Here is a 21,670-nt window from a genome sequence, read left to right on the forward strand (position 1 = left end):
ATTCTCCTGATGCCACCTGTCTGGGAAGCTATGACTTCAGATCTCAGAGTTAAGAACTTGGTACTTTTATTTATAGAGTGCATAATTTTTGCTATCCAACTTTGATCATAAAAAAACACATTAATTTATTTCTCTAAACCCACTTAAATCTTGATTACTAGTACATACTTGCTCACCAAGAAGGTAGGAATTCACTCATTCTTTCCTCTTCCCTAGTTCACATTGTACCTCAAGACAAGATTAGTTGCCACTGAGATGCTCAGTATCTAAGAATTTGAGGTCCATTTAAAGCCAAAGACCCCATCCCTCCTGGCTGAACCCCAAGATCCTTTGCCTAAGACACACCTCTTAGAACTTAGTACCCCCCTCCAGCATCCACATGCTGCCCTATCTGCTGACAGGTGCCTTCTTGAGGCCTGTATACAGTTGTCACCCCTTCCCTTCTTCTGAGGGGGGGGGGTGCTATGACCTTTTTCCATCCCTTTTTAGATCCCCACTCTCAAGCCATAAACCACCTCTCCTGTCTTTGAGAGTTCAGCTCTTTTCAAAACAAAGATCCCTAATTGTGTGAGAGAGGCAAGGAGAGCCCCAGGTATTCAGGTCTTGCCTTCTGCAGGGGCAAAAGAAAAAGTATTTCTCTTTCTTTCTGAAACTTCTCCAGCCGTGAAAGCAAAACACAAAGGTGAATGTCCAGAAACCAGCCTGCCCTTTGTTTTTTGTTTGTTTGTTGGTGTTTGTGTTGTTGTTGTTTTCAGTTAGACTCTTCAAAAAGTATCAAACTGGAGCTGAAAATGGAAACACTATCTTCTTTCATCACAACTGTATGTTAGGGCGGGCAGATGGACCAACACTTTGCAAAGATCCTTTGATTCTTTATGCCTTTACAAGTAACTGCCTGCATTCCCTGTGGCCACATTGGCTGCTCTGTGAAAAGCAGACCGTTACAAAATTCTGACTGGCAGAGCTTGTCATCCATCAACTCCAAGCATCACAACTGGTGAAACAGAGAACATATTTTCTCTATATTTTCATTAAGTTCCAAATAAATTAAGTTTGAATTTTATCTCATTCATCAAGTTTTACCATGACCTATTTCTCTTAGTACTTAAATTCTACAAATAAGGTTTTTCTTCCTGGAATTTTTATTTATTCTCTGTCTTGTAGCCAAACACAAAAGGCTTAGAAGGTAAAAAGATCCTGTGCCATATACTAACCCAGGTCCATGGGGAAAGAGTGAGAATAAAACACATAAGGGCCCTCACAGGGCTTTAGCATATTTAGCCAGGCTCTGTTCTAAATGATTCACATATATTGACTCATTTAATCCTCATAACAACCCTATGAGGTAGACAGTGTTCTTATCCCTGTTTCCTAGATAAGAAAAGTGAGGCACAGAGAAGCTTGCCCAAGATTGCACAAGTAGCAGGTGGCCTAGGTAATATGCAAGCCCAGGCAGTCTGAAATCGGTCTGTGACCTTATCATGGGGCTATGAATACCCATTGTGGTGAAGTGTTAGGAAATAAATCCTATATAATAAAGGGCTAATATGCAAATTGTCCTCTCAATTTCGACTGAGAGACTGGGAATTTGATTGCTTGCTATGACATATGTTGACCACCAGGGGGCGGCACGGAACATGGCAGGTGACCAGAGGCAGCAGCGAGGTGATGAGGGAGTGGGGGAAGGAGGAGGTGGGGAGGCTGGGAGGTGGGGAAGCTGATGGCCGTGATCACTGGCCAGACCTAGGGACCTTACCTGTGCATGAATTTCATGCACAGGGCCTCTAGTAAATGATAATGATACAAAGAGTACCTGGAAGAGGCCTTTCCCCATGTGTTGAACAGGGAAGGTCATCTAGGAGGCAGCCTTTGAGCTAAAAACTGAAGGATGACAAGGAGCTAGCTATACAAAGAGGAGGGTATGAGGGTGGAAGGGCATTCAGGCCAGGAAGAATGAGAAATACAAAGGCAAAGAGAAGAGTTGTGCAAGGGCAGAAAGGTGGCCTGTGTGGCAAAGTATAAAGGGACAGGGAGATTAACACATGAGGAAGATGGAGAGGATGCTTCAAGAGCAATGAGAAGCCATCGACAATGGTTAAGTTGTGCAGAGACATGATCTGTGTTGTTTCTAAAGTCACTGGCTGCTGGATAGCAAGGAGATAAATGAGAACCTGGGAGCCGGGCACAGAAGGTGAGTGGACCTTGTTGGGGTCAGGTGGCAAAAGATAAGGCTGGATGGATAAGGGGGGTTTGGTGCTCAGGCCATTCTAGTCATCTGAAGAAGTGTGGACTTTGTTTCTAAGAGTCAGGGAAGTCCTGAACAGGTTTAAGTGAACAAGTTCTATGACCAGATCTGAGTTTTAGAGGAGAGTTACTCCAACGAACGTGGAGAAAGGGTTTCAGAGACAAGACCTAGTCAGGAAGCTGCTGGAGACTGTTGCAAGGTGATGTGCACAGAAGGCTAGGGCAGGGGCTGCTCATCTACACAGGTTAACCAACCCCAGGCGCTGTTGGAGCAAGTCAGAAAAGGGGCTGCTCTTAAGGAACTTTCCAGAGCTATTTTTGAGGAATGCTTGGTGACAACCTGAACATGGGGAATGAGTGAATGGAAGGTGATAAAAGACCCCTCAATACCTACTTCTGGCTTGTGGGGATTGGACAGATGCTCTGTAGTGGGATAGGGCACCTGGACTTCCGGTGGGACAGGTTCAGTTTAGTACATACTGAGAATTCCAGTGGCCACGTGAAAAAGCAGCAGGTAAAAGGAAGCCAGTGACTCTTCTAAAGATGGGAACTAAATATCTGAAGAGAAATGGTAGTTTTGAACATTTCCTCAGTCACCCCCTACTAAGTGTTGCAGTCACAACAAACCAGCACTGGAAACAGCCTGCATCCAAAGAAATAACACTCCCCTGAGGGCCTCCGGACAGGAGGAAATGGGCTTCAATTGCATTTGGAAAGAATTGGACTTAGCATTGGCACAATCCTCAAGGGCTCCAAAAATGCAGACACATCCCGTGCAGAAACAGCTTCCCCTGACTCAGATCCCAAGAATCATGTGAGTCCCCAGTCACCAGCATGTGACCAAGACAGCTTGAAGTAAGACAGGCAGTTCTAACCCACATGTTCACCTTTACCTCCAACACTAATTGTACACGGAGTTTCCCTTTATTGATTGTGAGATCTCTTGAACTCTCAAAATTTTTCTTCAGAGATCTTTAGAGAAGAACACACAATGGGTGTGCTCTGGAAGATAGGATTGTGAGATTTCTTATTATTACAAAGTTTGTAAGTTTTTACTCCTGCCAGTGCCCTGGAAATCATGGTGCTGGATTTGCCAGGGTCTCCTTCAGAAGAACCTTTCTCGCCTTTGAATAGTGGATGGATGATGAATGGATGGATGCTGGGAAATTCAGCCATGTATGAACTCTAAAAATTTTATTCCTGAGACAAGCTAGCTTTTGCCCCTTAGCTAAGCGGTGCCCCTGTCTACTTCGCCCTTTATTTTATCAACTGTGTTTTGACAATTCATGGGGGAAAAAAAAATGTGTCTGGGGCAAATTGAGCTACTGAAGCAATAAACATTTAGGCTTGACATGTGAATTGAGTAATTGTTCTTGGTAGGGATATTCTCCCAGTTTGTTTCTTTTCTTGCAAAGCATACTTGTCAGGTTGTCCTCCCCCAGGGCCTGGAAATGGAAGTCTCCTTTCCCCAGTAATTGTTGCGAATCCCTGACAATAGTTTTCACACAGGAACTTCTATTCCCCAAGAGTTGAGGGGAGATTAAAATTCAAGAAAATTGGTCTAGCTCAGGGGCGCTACACCTTCAGCCAAGCACAGCCAAAGGCGCCTCCTTCTCCGGCTCGCGGGGTGGGGTTTTTCGGTATGTTTTTGGTGTGTGTGTCCTCCGTGTTAGATTCCCTTCTCTTCCTCCCGCACAGCCTCTCCAGGCCCGCAGCCTCCTTCAGGACCTAACTTTGTCCCTACTTGCGTGTGCCACCAGCCCAGGGTGACCGGATTCCCGGGCTTTAGGAGGCCGCGGCCGGCCTAGCGCGGGCGGGCTCATTGTTGTCCGGTGCTCCAGGCGCGGGTTGGGGACCCGCCTCGCCCGCCTCGCCCGCCTCGCGTGGGACCCTGCAGCCCCCACCGGCGCCGGGGGAGCGCGCTGTGTGCGCGGGGGCGTGGCGCGGACCGAGGGGCGGAGGCGCCCACACCGTGCCGCTGGCCGGGCGCGGCGGGAGAGGGGCGGGCCGGCGGCGGGGCGTCCGGGCGTGCGGCCAGGCTCGGCGGGAGAGACGCGAGCTGGCTATGGCCTGACGGAGGGCCGGCTGCGCTGGGCGGAGGCAGCGGGACCGGCGGGGCGGCGGAGGCAGAGGCGCCGGGCGCGGATGCCACTGAGTAGGCCACGGCCTGCGCTCCCAGGCGGATGGAACGCCGGTTTCCGTGGATCCGCCGCTGCAAACGTGAAGTTCCTTGGCTCCCTGGGACGCGCAACAAATAAAAGGTAATGTGTCTTTGTTTCCCAGCCGTGATCGCAGGGAGGCAAGGGACTGTGCAGTACTTCTGTGTTCATTTTTAAATGCTGGGCCGGTGAAAGGGACATGACATTTCTTAACGCAGGGCGTAGAATATATAATGTCGCGGATGTGACATTTTTCAGTGCAAACCCCACGTGTGACCCGCAGTATACTCCGTTCTGCTACCCCCCTCCTCCCCTACAGGCACTTTGCTTTGGCACTGAACTCTCTGAATTTACCCAGGGAGAAAGGAAAGGACATTGCTGTATGCAGACCAGGTGGGATTTTTAAAAAACATTTTTATGGAAATGTCAGGGGAATTCTGCTCTTTGGATGAAGGAGGGAACATTTCAGACAAGGGTGGCGGTTGACTGCTGGCTGCCGGGGACTGCCAAAATGGACTGCTCTTTACATTCCAAATGGCTGCAGCAAGTTTGGTGCAGAAAGGGGAGGAGGAGAGGAGGAAACCCCCGTTAGTACGTGGTCATTTAAAAATGACCCCAGGCAATGCTTCTGTATTGCAGGCAGCTGCCCAAACGTTGGTACATATTGCATTTAGAAAAGATTAACCAGTGCACTTTGAAAGCTGTGTGAGCTGCCGATGTGTAATCAGGAACTGCCTTCCTCTGATGCCTTGCTAGCAGAGTAACTGGTCAGGAGATTCAAGCAAATTCTGTGGGATTTCCAAGGGATTGCTGTACTAATAATAACTCTGGCTGTAGCTACCTAATAGACATACTCATTCTGAAGGATGCAGCCATGACCAGGCCCTGGAAGCTCAGCTGGCTGAGAAAGGCCATCCCATGCTGGAAAGGACTTCCTGACCCCTCCATGAATGGAGGAAGCTCTCTCTCCCCTATGAATGGAACATCCCAGCAGAGGCTGCTGCTGCTGCTGTTCTGGCTTCTTTCAGTTTGAATGGAAGGCATTCTCAGAACACCTAAGAAAGGCACGTTTTTAAACCCCAGCCGTTCAGTTGCACAGCCTATTCAATTTTGGAGTTGCCTTGACTGTATTTAGACTCCTGGCCTGGGCGACTTGATCTGCATTTACCTGATTGAGTTTAGAACACCTGCTCATAACCCCTTCCACCTCAGCATCCATAAGTCTCATTTTTTTTTTCCAAAAGCATGACTCTGACTTGTGGGAAAGCACTAGAGAGCCAGGAGCTAACTGCTGACTTCACCCCGGGAAGCCACCCTGACCCTGGGGAAAGTACCTCAGGGCTGGATGCAAAAATCTATCCCTTGCACTTATAGAACTGTGTGCCCTCCTTAAAATGTGCAGCAAAGTGGGGTTTGAGGGAGAGCATGGGAGAACACGTTTCATTGTTTTGTTTCTGGTCTTCAAATTGCTTCAAGTTCATTCATAAAATTTCCTCCTGTTTCATTGGAGTCTGATTTAGGCAAGGCCAGAAGAGCAAACCTCCAGATCAGCAGAAATCTGATTTTGATCCTTGAAGTATTGCTTGTCTGTTGAAATCTGGAGTTTCAGAGGATGAACCATTTCTGTTGGCTGAGAGATCCATTCTGTTGCAAATGAAATTTGGGTTTAGTTAAGGCACAACAGGAATGAGGGTCCTGATGCACATAGGTCAGAATCCATTTGGTCCTGAGAGGTTACATAGCACAGTTTAACTGGAAGCAATATTTGGACATGCTTTGAAATCAACACTATATCGTTTGGTCAATGAGTAGAATATTGCTTTCAGATAACTTAAAATGAAGTAACACCTAACGTGTAAAGTTGTATGTGTAGAAGTAACCTTTTAGAATAAACAACAACAATAGCATGAAACTCTTCTTGTATTAAAGGGGAAACGTATCTATAGAAATGAGGATCAGAAAATCTCTCTACCCTCTTTTGTTCTGACCAAGTATAATCTGTCCCTGCTATTGCTATCATCTTTTTGGCTCTCATCTTCAACTAATTTTATTAATAAGACTTGTTATTTATGGCACAGGGCCTCTGTGTAATTTGTAGACATTGGTGCCAAGTCCCCTGATAGCTTGGCAGGTGGCTTCTACCATTAGCATGATCTTGTTGTTGGGGAAACCAAGACCCCTTGAGGTTCTTGAGTTGCTGATTTAATAATCCATGAGAACTGCGTTACAGATGTGTACAGTGCTCCATTTTATCATAATAGCAAATTTTACAGTCTGAGGTCAAAGGCAAAGCCAAGTATAAGCCCTTGCTTGGGTTCTAGAACTTGGAAAAAGCTCTGTGGAATAGAATGTATACCAGAGGTGTGAAGGAAGGGCCCTTCAGTCAACCCTCATGAGCTGATGAAACAAGTGTGGCCTATTTGTGACGGGAAAGGCAGTGATGAGATGAAAGATCCAGGGACTTTGGTATTGAGGGGACCTGTTGGGCTACCTTTGTCTTTCAGTAAGTATGAGGTAAAGTGAGACCTTGTCCAAGGAAGAGCTTTACTCACTTTACTGCATAAATATGTCATTTGTGGTCACATTATTGATGCCTCTATGTGTGTATGTGTGTGAAAGTAAAATACTTAAAGTTCTATTCACATGCCATATACGTATTTGTTACAAGAGTTGCATTTAGTCTGACAAACTGAATGACTGAAAAGATGAAGGAGTACTTTCAAATCTAAAGCTTTGTTCTTAAATATACAGCATGTGTAAATACCTTTTTTTAAAAAAAGAACAGTATAGCTTCTGGAGAACTTCCATATAAATATTTCAAAATGAGAAACAGACATGCTAACAGTTAAATAGCTGATGGAGTAATTTTAAACCACTCTTTACATAGTATGAGGGTATGTAAGTCTGGACTCATCAATGACTTTAACTTATAACTTTATATTTTGGATAGCACCTGATGTGTCAAAAACTGTGGCAGAAATTCTCTATTTAGGTGTAAAATTCCAGCATTTCCATTAAAAACTATTTCTGAGACTTCATGGGAAGAGAAACCATGGAATAAAGACCTTCCAATGATTATTTGACCTAAATTCTAAAAACTGTGTTCTTCTTGAGCTAAAGGAGGTGAAAAGAGGAGCTTCTTTTCTTGGACAGGATCAGCGGGTGCCTCAGGCCCACATTTCCTTGTGAACTCCAAGGACACTGGCTATCTGTTCACTCAACCATGTCCCTTTCTGATTCTTTGCTGTCCGGTACTCTCTGCAAATGGAATTAAAGCAACAAAAGAAGACACTGGATGTTTCCTAAAAGGCAGGAGTTGAAGTAGAAAAGGAAGAGAAGAGATCACTCCATCGGTTATGTAGGATACACAGGTACTTGAACTTTTCCTACAACAAGCTCAAAGACTGAAAGAATCTGGGGAAAGTGGCCACTAATAACTGAGCTTGTTAGGAAGGGTGTTCATTGTAGCCATCATCCGCCCGAATCACCTTGGTAGTGGTTTACAATTATGTGATTGCTTCTCCCAGGCCATTTAATCTCAAGAGCTGGTTCACTAGCTCCCCTGGGCTGCAGGGTTACCATTGCACACAAAGGCTTGCTGGTTTCACTACTCTCTTCTGGAAGAAGCTTTCTGAATCAGCATAAACTGGCTTATCAAAAATTCTCTCCACAGCAGTTTCCTTTTGGTTCCCTAAATCCGTCAGCTGACACCCTTCCTCTGTCCCATGGGATCAGCATGTCTTTCTCTTATAAGGAATGATTTAGGCACACCCTTACACTGAGGCAGCCTGTTCCACCGCTAATAGTGTTTTCCTAAAAATACCTATCATTATGCCTTTGTCAGAAGATGATCAGAGCTGTTTCTACTGTTCAGTGGATTGCATTCTTGCTTCCCTTGGGTGCTGAATCGATTCTTAATTGATTCCGTGGAAATTCGGTATTGTCTCCCAAAAGAGAACATATATTCTTCTCGAACTACATATATAAATTATTGCTAAGTATGAAGGTCAAGATTGTTATAGGGAATTTGAGAGCTTTGGTTTAGTTCCATGGCCTTATTACTACCAAATAATCAAGAAGGAGTGAGCTGGTTGCCTCCATTTGAACTGAGTGAATAACCCCTGTGCAAACATTCAGGCAAAGCTTAGTCTAATTCAGAAATGTAGCGTGTAGGATCCAGCTTGTTAGGAAGCCAGATCTCTATCTGTGGTGGTTGGGGGTGTTTTTGTTTTAAAATTGGAGCTCCAATTACTCCATGATGTATCACAAGAAGAAACTAATTGTCCATGGTCAAGAACATTTGTACTTGTACACCTTTCTCCCCAAACTCTGACTATATCCTCATGCATCTTATTGCTATCCTATCTTATTAGCAGTTATTTGTCAATTCATGGTTACCACATACTTTCTATTCACTTAATGCTCACAGCATTGAACCCTCTGCTCATGTTGGACACTCACTAGGTTCCGTAGGAGTAAGTCAAGCACTAAGTGAACTTTTTAGCCCACATTCCAACATCAATATATTTAAGTGTCTTTAGAAATCTGGAAATCCGAGTGGTCCAAAGTGAAATGTCATCTGTTAGGTCCTCCTGTGTCTGATCTTTTCCTAGTCCATCTTGTAGTATGGCCCCTTTTTCACAGTTAGCAATACCTTGCCAACCTCAGGACCAGAAGTCTTGGTACTGATGCAAAATACTAAACCATTTAGCAGTAACTTTCACCTTGAGTTAGCCCAAAGCTGTCCCCCCAATTGGAGGCTATAACTTCCCAATTTCCATCAAAATCAGCCTGTTCTTCTGGTGATAGAGTCTTCTTCACAGGGCTTTTGCACTTTCTTTGTCCTTGCTGGGTGAGGAATGCATGCAAAAAATGGCGTGTAATGGGGAATTAGATTGATAATGCATGACAGCGAATGGAAATAATAATCGGAGAGTTGCCAGGCTGTGCCATTCATAACCATAAAATGCACAATTATACCCTCACCACATGCCTGTGAACAAGTATTATAGATGTGACAAACGTGAACTAGGAGACCAAATAGTGTGGAGCCATCTGGAGCTGGGCGATATACCTACAAAATGAGCTGGGAAGTGCAGTGTGGGTTTACCCATTTCTCTGCTCCCACTGGCTACCCCCAATAAATATTGGAGATTTCTTGCTCTTTTGGGGGGCGGGGGTGTGAGGGGAGGGAGAGAGAAAGAGAGAGAGAGAGAGAGAGAGAGAGAGAGAGAGAGAGCAGAAAAGAGGGAGGGTGGTGAGGATAAGAACCAGACTGGAGCTGAACACAATGGAGGGCAGTGTTCTGCCTTCTCAATCCCCTTTTATTGGGATGGCTGAGTGTTTTGTAACAGAGTAACTACAGAATGACCAGTAGCACAGATGTAGCCTGCAGGTCTTGGCAGGAGAGCAGAGGCCCCGAATACAGCAGAGTAGCAGGGGCTGAAGTCACACCAGATGTGCAGTGTTGTCTATGAACCATGCACAGACGATATTTGGGGGTTATCAGTCAAGTCAAACATTTCAGATGGACGGAGTCTTACAGTTAAAGGTGGGTATATAGATCATTTTTGCAAATGAGGAGCTGCTTACAGATGTTCGGGGACCTTGCCAGGGTCCTAGTTGCAGTGCCAAGACTAGAGTTCCTACCGCCTGACAGGATTTTTATGTGAGGCAGCCTGGTATGGCAGATTGAGTGGAGCTGTGGTGTCATGGAGCCCTGGGTTGATTTCTGGCTCTGCCTCTTAGTAGCTATGAGGCCTTGGGTGAATTACTGAATCTCTCTGAGTCTCAGTTTTTTTTATTTCTAAGAAAAGTTACATTCAGAGGAGCCAGTGAGATAATACCTGTGAAGCACCTATCACAAAAAAAAAACATGGGAGACTCTTAAAATAAGAAATGTGTCTTTGTATTCTGTACTTGGCTTGCTTTTGTCACATGGCTAACAATGGTAACTTCGGGGCGGGCGGGGGCGGCGAAATTGAAACACACTGGGGTGGAAGAAGGCCAGTCGGCATGGAAATGGAGATACCTCTGAAATAAATGTTACCTCCTTACCTACAATCCTGATGTGAATTTTATAAAGAGAAAGTTGCATTAAGGGGAACAACCCTTAGCTCTGATATTTCATAAATGTCACCTGGCCTTCCAGGAAGGATTTTGCAGGTAAAGGCATCACACTAGTGTTCCTTACCTTATTGGGACAGAGAAGGCCTCCTAAGCACGGGGACCTCCTGCTGCGTCCCTGGGTCCCCAGTGAGTCCTGGAACATCTATATGAAGAGGGCCAGCTGTGGGAGGGGAGGAAGAAATATGCTTTTGCCTTTGTACTAATGGATCCCATCACCCTTCCTTCTGAAAGTCTTCAATCTTCAAAAATCATCAGAACACTCTTAGGGCTTTTATCTTGAAAACATTTGAGAATGGAAATAAGAATTACCCATGGTTTGTTAATCAGTGGTATTGCCATTTTTTCCTTAGCAACAAAAGCAAAAATCCAAATACTGTTTACAATTCTTTAGTTACTTCCATTCATTGCCATTAAGTAGAAATATTTTCAGCTCCTGTTTTCTTATTTATGTTTCACCCAAATAATTAGTGCAGCAAGTTAATGATAGAAATAAGCTTCAAACCGAGAGTGTCTTGGATGCCCATGGGAGTTTTTCCCCATTGCACCCCACACCTGACCACGGCAAATGCTGGGAGAGTCTCCTTGTAGCATGAGACATCAACATGTCAACTTACATAATAGTCATCAAAAGTTATTTATGCACTTAATAGCCTCCTAGGTGTTAGATAAAATAAATCAAGATCATAGGTGGCTCATCTTCTGGGATAGATTAAACAGGCACACACAAGCAGCAGAATCAGAGCATGACACAAATATAAAAACAGGGAAAGTATTTATAGAACATTATGGCTACATCCAGGACAAGGGTATATTTTAGGTGAAGCCTCAGAGACAGCTTGTGGTCATCGTTTGCCTTGACAGGGTGGAGTGTGCCTGTCATCTTAGAGAGAAATTATAACCTGGTATTTGTTTGTGGTTCCTTTTTTCTTTATTGTGGAAAATACGGTTTCTGTCACCCACCACAGTTTGGTTCGTCTGCCATCCTGTTCCTAAGGTTGTGTGCTATTTAGATACAGAGATCACTAACTTCCCACTTGGAAAGATATCTGACACTTTGAGAATAAGACCCCAAACCACAGTCTTCTGTATTTTTTAATTTTGTAAAAAATTTTATTGATTTGAGAGAGAGAGGAAGAGGGGTGGAAGAGAGAGATTTGTTGTTCCACTTATTTATGCATTCACTGGTTGATTCTTGTATGTGTCGTGACTGGGAGCGAACCCGCAACCTAGGCATAGCTGGTTGATGCTCTGATCACCTGAGCTACTGTCCAGGGCCAGTCCTCTGTGCTGTATATAGCTAGAGTCTTCTTTTCTTCTTGTGGATAGAATTGATCACGTTTCTAGAGAACTGACAAAACCCAATGGAACAATTCCATAAACTGTAAGTTTTATACAGTGGTTTTTGGTTTTATAGTGGAAATAGAAAAAAGTTGTTATGTGAGCATACCTTCTTGTTTGTAGGTAAGAAAGGTGAGAGCAAGGATGATGAGTTACACAGCTGTCCCTGTAGCCCTGAAGGGGAGGATGAAACCAACACAAAGCATAATTCACCCCTTCTCATCAGACCCTCACTGGGGGAGGTTACCTGTCAGATGGGCTTTGCAACAGCTGATTCTTTGGCTATTTATCAACTTTCCCTAAATATGATTCCCCAGAGGAGCCTCCCTCTGAGGTATTCCAGGGTGAACAAATGCTCTCCTGAGTCCTCCTTTGTTATTGGAGCTCCACCCATGGTTTTTTATTACTCCTGTTGCTCTTCCTCCTAGGGCTTAAAAATCATTGTCCCATGATAATGACTTACCCCAGCTCCTTCACTCTTCCTCTTTGCTGCATTACTAGTATTTAACTCTTCTGGCCTTTTATAATACATTTCTCTAATGCCTTGTTCATGTTTCCTTCCCATATTCTTTTGGGGTGAGATGTCCACTGCCACCATCATAGTTCAGGGCCTTCTCTTTACTCTCTCTCTCTCTCTCTCTCTCTCTCTCTCTCTCTCTCTCTCTCTCTCTCTCTCTCACACACACACACACACACACTTGCCTTTCTCAAGCACATTTGATCTTTTCTGGACATCAGCCTCTTGCAAATGCTTGTCCTTCAGATCGAGAGGCCCCTCTGATCATTCTCTGCAAGATGCCCCTGCTCATTCCTTAATTCCAGCCATCTGCTGTCTCTCTTGTTCCTCCAAGCAGAACAAGTCTTCCTCCTGTATTCTCCCAAAGCATCCTCAGATATCTGTTGCAATGATCTTTGTACATATATCTCTTCATAACTTTCTTCTTAAAATTTTTTTTAAAAAATTTATTGATGTGTGAGAGAGAGAGATAAGTAGAGATTTGTTGTTCCACTTATTTATGCAGTAGTTGTTTACTTCTTGTATATGCCCTGACCAGGGATAGAACCTGAAACCTTGGAACATAATGGAACAACACTCTAACTGACTAAACTACCTGCCTGGGCTCTCCCACACTTTATCTCTGAGTCACAGCACCTAATAGTATGCCTCTTATTTGGTAGGTGCTCAAAATTGAGTAATAATTTCACGTATATTGTGTGTCTCAGTTTTTGTTTGCACATAGTTACAATGATTTTTTCCCTGCCTAGGCATAGTGTTCTTACCTGCCCTTCTTTCTCTACTTTTCATCTCAGACTACTCTCTCTGCACATTTCTTGTCAAAGAGAAGAAAATAAGGATGCAGCACAGTTATCCTTTATATGGATATAGCCTTGCAAACCCCAGCTGGCAAAATAACAGAAAGTATCTGGACACCACAACTCATTCATTTGGTTAGTCAGTCAACACACACTTGGTATGCCTCTGTGCCCCAAGAATGTGTCAGTGAACAAAACTGACAAAAATTCTTGCCCTCAGGGAGATTGCATTCTAAGGGGAAGAGATAGGTGACTATATAAGTAAATTATATAGTGTGATAGAAGGTGGTAATTGCTGTGAAGAAAATAAAGCAGAGAATGGGAAGTACAACAAGGTTGCTGTTTTAGATACAGGAGTCAGATGAGATACTATGAAAAGATGATAATTGAACAAAGCTTTCAGGGGTCCTCAAACTACGGCCCGTGGGCCACATGCGGCCCGCTGAGGACATTTATCCGGCCCACCGGGTGCCGCTGCCTGTCCTGCTTAGCAGCCGACTCGTCCCGGGCCCGCAGTGCGTATAGGAATTTGTTCATAGGTTTTTTTTTTAAACTAGTCCGGCCCTCCAACGGTCTGAGGGACAGTGAACTGGCCCCCTGTTTAAAAAGTTTGAGGACCCCTGCTTTAAAGTGTGTGAACAGATGAGTGAGCCTTGTGAGTGTGTCTGGGGAGCACATTCCAGGCAGAGGAAAGAGCTCATCAAAGGCCCAGAGTAGGAAACAGCAAGGAGATGAGTGTGGAAGAACAAACCAAGCAAGGGAGCATAGAGATGGGGCCTTGAAGGCTCTGCATGGAGGCATGGGACCATTGCAGAGTGTGGATCTGGGGCACACCCTGATAGCACTTGGGCTGCACAGGGATGGGTAGGGTGCTATGGGGAACCAGACGGCAAGGCAGGCAGAGGTAACAGCCATTGTAAGAATCCCGAAAGTGATGAAATGATGGTGATGAAAAGTGTTCAGGGTCTGGATATTTTAAGAAAACCGACAAGATTTTCGGGTGGGTTGATGTAAGATGTGAGATGAAGAGAAAAGTTCAAAATTTTGGGGCCTAAAGAACAGAACATGGGGATAGAAAGTTGGTAGTATGTGAGAGGTGAAAACTGTGGGCTAAGGTGGTTTGGGGAGAAGATAAGTCAGGAATTCTGTTTGGGACAGAGAGTTTGGGATGTTGAGGGATATACAGATGGAGGGATATACAGATGGAGGTGCTGAGTGGGCAGTTTGTATGCACTCATACAAGCCTGGGAAAGGAGAAAGTCTGAGTGGAGATACAAAGTGGGTCTCAGCCCTGTAGAGGTGATATTTAAAGTCTCCATGGCTTAGTTTTGAATTTGACATGTCTGAGAAAAATTGTAATTACCACACTTCAAATAAAAAGAACATACGATGTAAAAAAGGGAGTTAATTCCTGGAAATGTGAAGAACCCTAAGAGATGTGCTTTTGCACAAGTTGAAATCTCCTTGTCATCCTGGTGGTCTGTCTCTTTTTTAAAATTTTAATTTTTTATTGATTTTAGAGAAGAGAAGGAAGAGAGAGAGAGTGGGGGGAGAAAGAAAGAGAAACATCGATTGGCTACTTCCCATATGTGCCCCAACCGTGGATCTAAACTGCCACCTGGGTATGTGCCCTGACTGGGAATCGAACCGTCACCTTCTGGTGTACTGGAAGATGCTCCAACCAACTGAGCCACCAGGCCAGGGCAATGTCTCTTTTTTTGATTTGTGAAGGGGACATCTCTGACTCACATGTTTTAAATGAGTTTATTGATGTATCATTGGTGTATAATAAGCTGCACATATTGAAAGTACACATCGAGTTTGATAAATCTTGACAAATGTCTGCACCTGTGAAACCATCTCCGCCATCAAGAATTATAACTCTATGCTTTTAATCAGTCATATTTACTGAGACTTTTGTGTTTAAAGCTCCATGCTAGACACTGAAGGATGTCAGATGCAATCACTACCCCTGCCTCATGGATTTGTACTGATTTAAAGTTTTGGCTTTCCTTATCCAGTGATCTAATCACAAACTTATTTCCAGGGTTTTTCTGAAGCACATGCTGGAAATACACTCAAGTTTGGTTACCAAAGTGTTTGAAAAGACACACGTACACCCTTAGACACTAGGAAAGAGGAAAGATTAGGAACCCTGCCATCTGTTAATCTGTTCGGATACAGGCAAAAACATATTCCTCCTACCTTCTTTTGTGGAAACAGCCCAAACAGTAGGCTCAGTCTCATCCTTTTTCACTATGTGTAGTCAACACAGTAATTACCTCCTGCCAAAGCTTTGAGCAATTAGAATTTTTGATTTGCCTAATAGATACCACATAACATCTTTATTGCTGCAACTGCTCACTAATGACAAGCACCCTGGATAGCCTTAGAACTCCCATTTGCAATGTCCATTGCATTAGAAGGCACTGCATGATTTCCTGTGACAGCATTTACATCAGAGAATGGGGTGAAAGGAAGGGACTTCCTTTGGTTCCAGAATCTTCTTTCTCCCCCTCTCACCCATCTCCATCTCCTTTCCTCTCCCAGCCTCATGCCCCACCCCCATTTTAACTGTTTTGGGGGAACAAATGCATCCGCTCTGGAAACTTGTCCTGTGCCTGGAGCTGGGGCAGCAGGAGCAGGTCCCTGGGAGGCGTCTGGGGTAGTTCATGGGCAGCTGGCCAGTGTTGAAACCTCAGACAAGATGAGTGGAGGGAAGGAACTGCCAGAGCGGCTTGTGTAAGTGGGAGAAATCCCTGCCAGCGAGGCTCCAACAGAGTCCTTCCCAGAGAACTCGGGATATAAACATGCAGGCTCCAGCCCAGATGGACTGCCCCATACAGACATCAAAGGTAGCTGTAAAAAATGTCCTTAATGTAAGCACTGCAGGCTCCTGCCTGCACCTTTTATTAGGATGTTGGGTGGAGGAGGGGCAAGGGTTTGCTGAACCTTCTGGAGCTGGGACCACCCTGCAGGACTGGTGGCTTTCCAGATCTGGAATACCCCTGTTCCTCGGATCTTGTCTGCTGTGATGACGCTGGGAATTTGGTCCAAATTAAGCATGAGTTTCATGAGGGTCAGCAATTGGTCTGGAGTGCTTCCTTGGAAACCTGGAGGACTTGACATCTGGGCACAGGGTTCCTGGACTTAGGGCACAAGTGCTTGCTTCCTGTCCCATGCAGGTTCTGGGAAGCAGGTGGCCTGGAGGGCCACCCCGTTTTCATCGTGGCTGTTCTCCCACTATGTTTTAAGAGTCACCAAAGACCTAATAATGGAATTCCAGTAGCTTTCAGATGGTCTAGAATACTGTTTCAGTCCCCATCGGCTCTTCCCACCCCCAGCACATACATCCCAGGACTACTGGAGAGTTTGACTGTAGTGATACACAGAGAGTTGTTTATGGGAATGAAAACCCATTCCCAAATTCTTATCTCTGTGACAAGACCTCTAGCTCCTACTAATGGCAGATCAATGTCCATTCTGCTCATTCCACATGTGGCCATGCGGATAATATAAACTACAAAGAATGTGCATGTTCCTGAGCCTGTATTTAGGGGTGCGTTTCCATAGAATAGGCAAATTAAATCACATCTCACTGAATGCAAAATAAGTTGTATAATACTATATTTTGGAATTGCCCTTGAAATGATGTATAAGTCTATGTTATTTTAATATATATTTATTAATTCATATAAAATATTATAGAGTGCCTATTATGTTTCATTCTGTTTCAATCACATATACCAATATATCATTTTAATGTCAACAAAATATTTACAATGAAAATGTGATAGGCCTGGCCAGTGTGGCTCAGTTGGTTGAGCATTACCCCATGCACTGAGAGGTCTCTGGTTCCATCCTGGGTTGTGGGCTCGATCCCCAGTAAGGGGTGTGCAAGAGGCAGCCTATCCAAGGTACCCTCTCACGTCGATGTTTCAATCTCTCTCCCTTCCTCTCTAAAATCAATAATTTAAAAAAAAACTTATTTTTTAAATGTGATAACTTATGGCTTAGTAAGACCCATAGTTGTAAATAGAGTTGTCTCACCCTACTAATCAAACATAAGCAAAAAAAATTACAAATTAATTAAAAATAACACATTGAATTTGATATTGGAGCCAAATATGTAAATTCATGTTACCAAGAAAATGTGATGGAGTTATTGGTTATCAAATACATGAATGCTAAACCAGCAGCAGATACACAGTCATTTGACACAACATTGGATTTAAATAGAGGACATTTGATTGTACATTTATACAAAGGAAATTAGCAGGAAAATAGGTAGAAAATGTGTTTGTGCCTACCAGTCTGTAGTGTGAAATTTTAAAAAAGTCTTCTGAAGCAGTAAATAGATGATGTGAATGTTTGTTTTATCAAACTACATGTAATATTGTAACAGGAAACATTATAAGTAAATATCTGAGTTATTAGAATGAATGCATTTTCTTGGAAATCTTGTCTGTTGGTGTGCACATGTGTCCATGACTTAGAGAACGTCTGGCCCACCTTCCCCCAGAGTTTAGAAATCCTTTCTATAAGAGCCCTGGCTAATGATCTTCTTGCCTGTCCTGATTACTGAAGTGATGATGGGGCAACCCTTTTCATTTTGAACAATGATGCCTGTTTGACAGTTCTTCCTTCTGTTGAATTCAGATGTGTCTTCTTGAACTTCTACTCATTGATTCCATTTCGGCCCACCAAAGCAATGTTCTCCATTATCCAATTTAATAATCAAATTAGCATAAAATCATCAAGTTGGCAAGTCTCCACATCCAGGCATGCCCAGGACAGTCCAGTTTATACCTGTTATTTCCAAAGAATCAATAGTTGCTCTCTTTCGCTCACAAAAGCGTGTTGGCATGGACAGTAAGTTATAGGGCACCCTACCCTGGAGTCTTTGCTATTTAGACTAGTAGGCACTTTTCCCATCAGCCCTGAGGAGACATGGCTTCCACGGCTCTGCTCAGTCTGATTACTCTACTTTGGCCTTGCTCCAGTTTCTTTCATTTCCTACATAAAAGATGGTACCCAGAAATGAACACAGATTTCCAGAAATGGTTTAACCATATTCAAGTGGAGGCCTCTTATTTTCATTATTCATAATGCTGTGCTTCTGGCATGTGAATTAAGAATAGGACACAAAACTATCTATATTATAAAAACCCAGTGGCCCTAACGCCATAACGACCAAAGACTGGTCACCAGGAGGCTGTGTGCGCAGCGAGGCGCATGCGGTGGGTGGGGACTTGACTCTGGGTCCCGTGGCACGGTGCGACTTGACTCTTGGTCTCGCAGCGTGGTGGGACTCAGGGGAGTCCTGCTGCATGGCGGGGTCTGGGGTCCCAGGTCTCGCGTGATTTCCCGCGGGTCTGGGTCTCACGCGATTTTGCACTCTGGGTCTCACGTGATTTTGCACTCTGGGTCTCACGTGATTTTGCACTCTGGGTCTCCAGTAAACAATATAATCCCAATTGAAAAAATTGAAACTACCATCTAAACCTCTTTGTCAACTGTAAACTAGATCAGCGCACTCTCTATGACTGTTTACAAATCGTTAGGGGGATAATACACACTGAGAAAGACAGCTTATGTTTTAGTATCTCTTTACAGTTTTCCAAGTGCTTGTCTGTCTTCTTAAGCACACCCCTTTCTGCATCAGTTAGAATTAAATTGATTGGAAACAATGATCAGTGACTACTTATTATTTCATCAGTGATTTTCTCATTCTCAGACCATTGGATATATCAGTGGTCAGCAAACCGCAGCTCACAAGCCACATGCGGCTCTTTGGCCCCTTGAGTGTGGCTCTTCCACAAAATACCACGGCCTGGGCGAGTCTATTTTGAAGAAGTGGCGTTAGAAGAATTTAAGTTTAAAAAATTTGGCTCTCAAAAAAAATTTCAATCATTGTACTGTTGATATTTGTCTCTGTTGACTAATGAGTTTGCCGACCACTGGGATATATGATTGCGCCTCCTTCTTACTGTTACTGTAAATAAGGCTCTCCCACTGTATTCCTCACTGTTCGTCACCGACCCACCACTCTGCTCCAGCTCTACTGCATGGCTCATGTTTCCAGAACATGCCATGTTCTCTTCCATTCCAGGCCTTCTTATATCAGGTTGCCTCTGCCAGATGTCCTGCTCTGCAGATACCACTTCTTCACCTGAGTATTGATCAATTCCCCAGGTGTGAGTTAGAGCCCCCTCCTTTGTCCCATAGCATCTTACACCCACCCTGTTGTCACATGTATCACACTGTAACCACCTGTTAATTTGGGTAGTTTCTCTAGTGGACATGGAAGTCCCTTATGTATGGGAACAAAATTGCGTCCATCATTATCTATAATAGTAAAAGTGTAATATGCTAATTAGACTGGACAGCTGAACAATCTTCTGGATGTCATTCTGGATGTCCTTCTGGACAAAGCTGCTGTGGCGGGAGGCAGTTAGGGGTGATCAGACAGGCAAGCAGAGTGGTTAGGGGCGATGAGGCAGGCAGGTGAGCAGTTAGGAGTGATCAGGCAGGCAGAGTGGTTAGGGGTGATGAGGCAGGCAGGCAGAGTGGTTAGGGGTGATGAGGTAGGCAGGCAGAGTGGTTAGGGGCAATCAGGCAGGCAGGCCAGCAGTCCTGGATTGTGAGAGGGATGTCTGACTGCCAGTTTAGGCCTGATCCCACAGGAATCCAGCAGTCAGACATCCCCTGAGGGGTCCCAGATTGCAAGAGGCTGAGGGACCCTCCCCTCCTCCCATGCACGAATTTCGTGCACTGGGCCTCTAGTGTTTAATAAGATGTCTGGCACATGATGAATGCATCATAAACACTTGTTGAATGAACACACTATAGTGTCCATTATTACATATAATTATTAACCCTTTTCTCCTAGTTTATTAGGATAGATTACTCTCTTGATTACTAGAGAGATAGATCTCTTCTCTAGAAGAGAAATTACTGAGATTACTGAGTCAAAGAATATAAAAGTCATTTGCATTTTAGTTTTATTTCCTATAGGGTACTAGTAGTCTTACAATAAATTTGTAATTATACACTAATTAAATAATTTTATCTTTAACATATTAACCCCTCCTTATAGTTGTTGTCATCCTCTCCCAAAAGTTACATTTGTTGTTTTATTTTCCTTTTGCTTACTGTGCCTTGTGGAGTAGAATTATTTTTAATGTAGTCAAATCCTTAATTTTTTCTTCTATTGGCTCATCCATTGCTTTTATGCTTAGAAAGGTCTAATAAATAACAGCCTATATATTTTTAAAATATATATTTTTATTGATTTCAGAGAGGAAGGGAGAAGGAGAGAGGTAAAAATATCAATGATGAGAGAGAATCATTGATGGGCTGCTTCCCGCACTCCCCCTACTGGGGATAGAGACTGCAGCCCGGTCATGTGCCCTGATGAGGAGTCGAACCAGTGACCTCCTGGTCCATAGGTCAATGCTCAACCACTGAGCTACACCAGCTGGGCGCCTGTGTATTTTTAATATATGACTTTATGAGCCACCTGGAATTTATTTGGGGGAACAAGATTTATATTTTTTAGTAGTTAGTCCTACCATTTCCTGTCTTGGTTGAGAAGATTGAAACAAAACAACAACTGAATAGTTTAGCAGTTCATCTATTAACAAAAATTCATTGGCTCCAAATAATGAAAACATTCTTTTCTTTCATCTTTTTGCTTTGAACATATCTCTAAAGGCCCCTTTATTGTCCTTAGACTTCCCTTGTTTTACATTTCAGTTTGGTTTTATACCTCTGTCCCTATAAGTTTATGACACTCCTCATCTATGGACATGATATATATAATGTGCTGGGCCCTTGACACATCGTATCCGTTAGACTGAAATCTAGTGTCCTTTGGGAGTTCTCCATGCAGATACTTTGTGTTCCCTGAGCATCTCCACTTTTTCATTCAATTTTGTTTTTACTGTTATCAAATTTTTACTTTTAATGTCTTCACCTCATACCCGTGATATTCTTTTAGGTGCATAAAGACAACCTTATCTTTTTATATGGAATTTTAAAAATTGTTTTCCTTGAGTCTTTGGTCCCCATCTGAATAACCCATCAGGTCTCCTTTTCAACTATAAAAATTCCAAGTGCAGTCATCAAAACCCCCAAAAGGGTATATATTCGCCTTTTCCTTTGGAAAAACTCATCTTCATTCCACCCCAAACAGCCTGTCACTAAGATACTGAAGTCAGAACTCCACATGGCAGAGACCAGGTGTTTGCCCTCACCTTTCCTCACTCTAAGGAGAATGGTGGGTGTTAGAAGGGAGTATAGTTCTTGTTGCTCCTTTGCATGTTTTGTTTTTTTGGGGTTTATGCCTCACTCAGCCACCTTTAAAGGATGTCTGCATGGATGCTGTGCTGTGAACAGTGTGTGTATAAGAATAACGCCCTGAACCTCCCAGGGAAATAGGCGCAGCCTCCATGTTAGCAAGGCGTCTTCTCCTTTGTTAACAG

General features: G+C 43.7%; 1 protein-coding gene across 6 annotated transcripts in view; it reads left to right on the forward strand.

Annotated features, from left to right (window-relative positions):
- Positions 1 to 21,670, forward strand: part of FRMD4A (FERM domain containing 4A) — a 656,887-nt gene that overhangs the window by 415,480 nt on the left and 219,737 nt on the right. The window contains exon 1 of one of the 6 annotated variants that reach the window (XM_080647788.1): positions 4,287 to 4,505. The exons of the other annotated variants lie outside the window; for them this stretch is intronic. The gene's annotated coding sequence lies outside the window, so the exon portion shown is untranslated. Of the gene's footprint in view, positions 1 to 4,286; positions 4,506 to 21,670 lie in introns of those variants that run through there. 6 annotated transcript variants of the gene reach the window in all.

Source organism: Plecotus auritus (assembly GCF_963455305.1).
Source record: "Plecotus auritus genome assembly, chromosome: 1".
NCBI lineage: Eukaryota > Metazoa > Chordata > Mammalia > Chiroptera > Vespertilionidae > Plecotus > Plecotus auritus.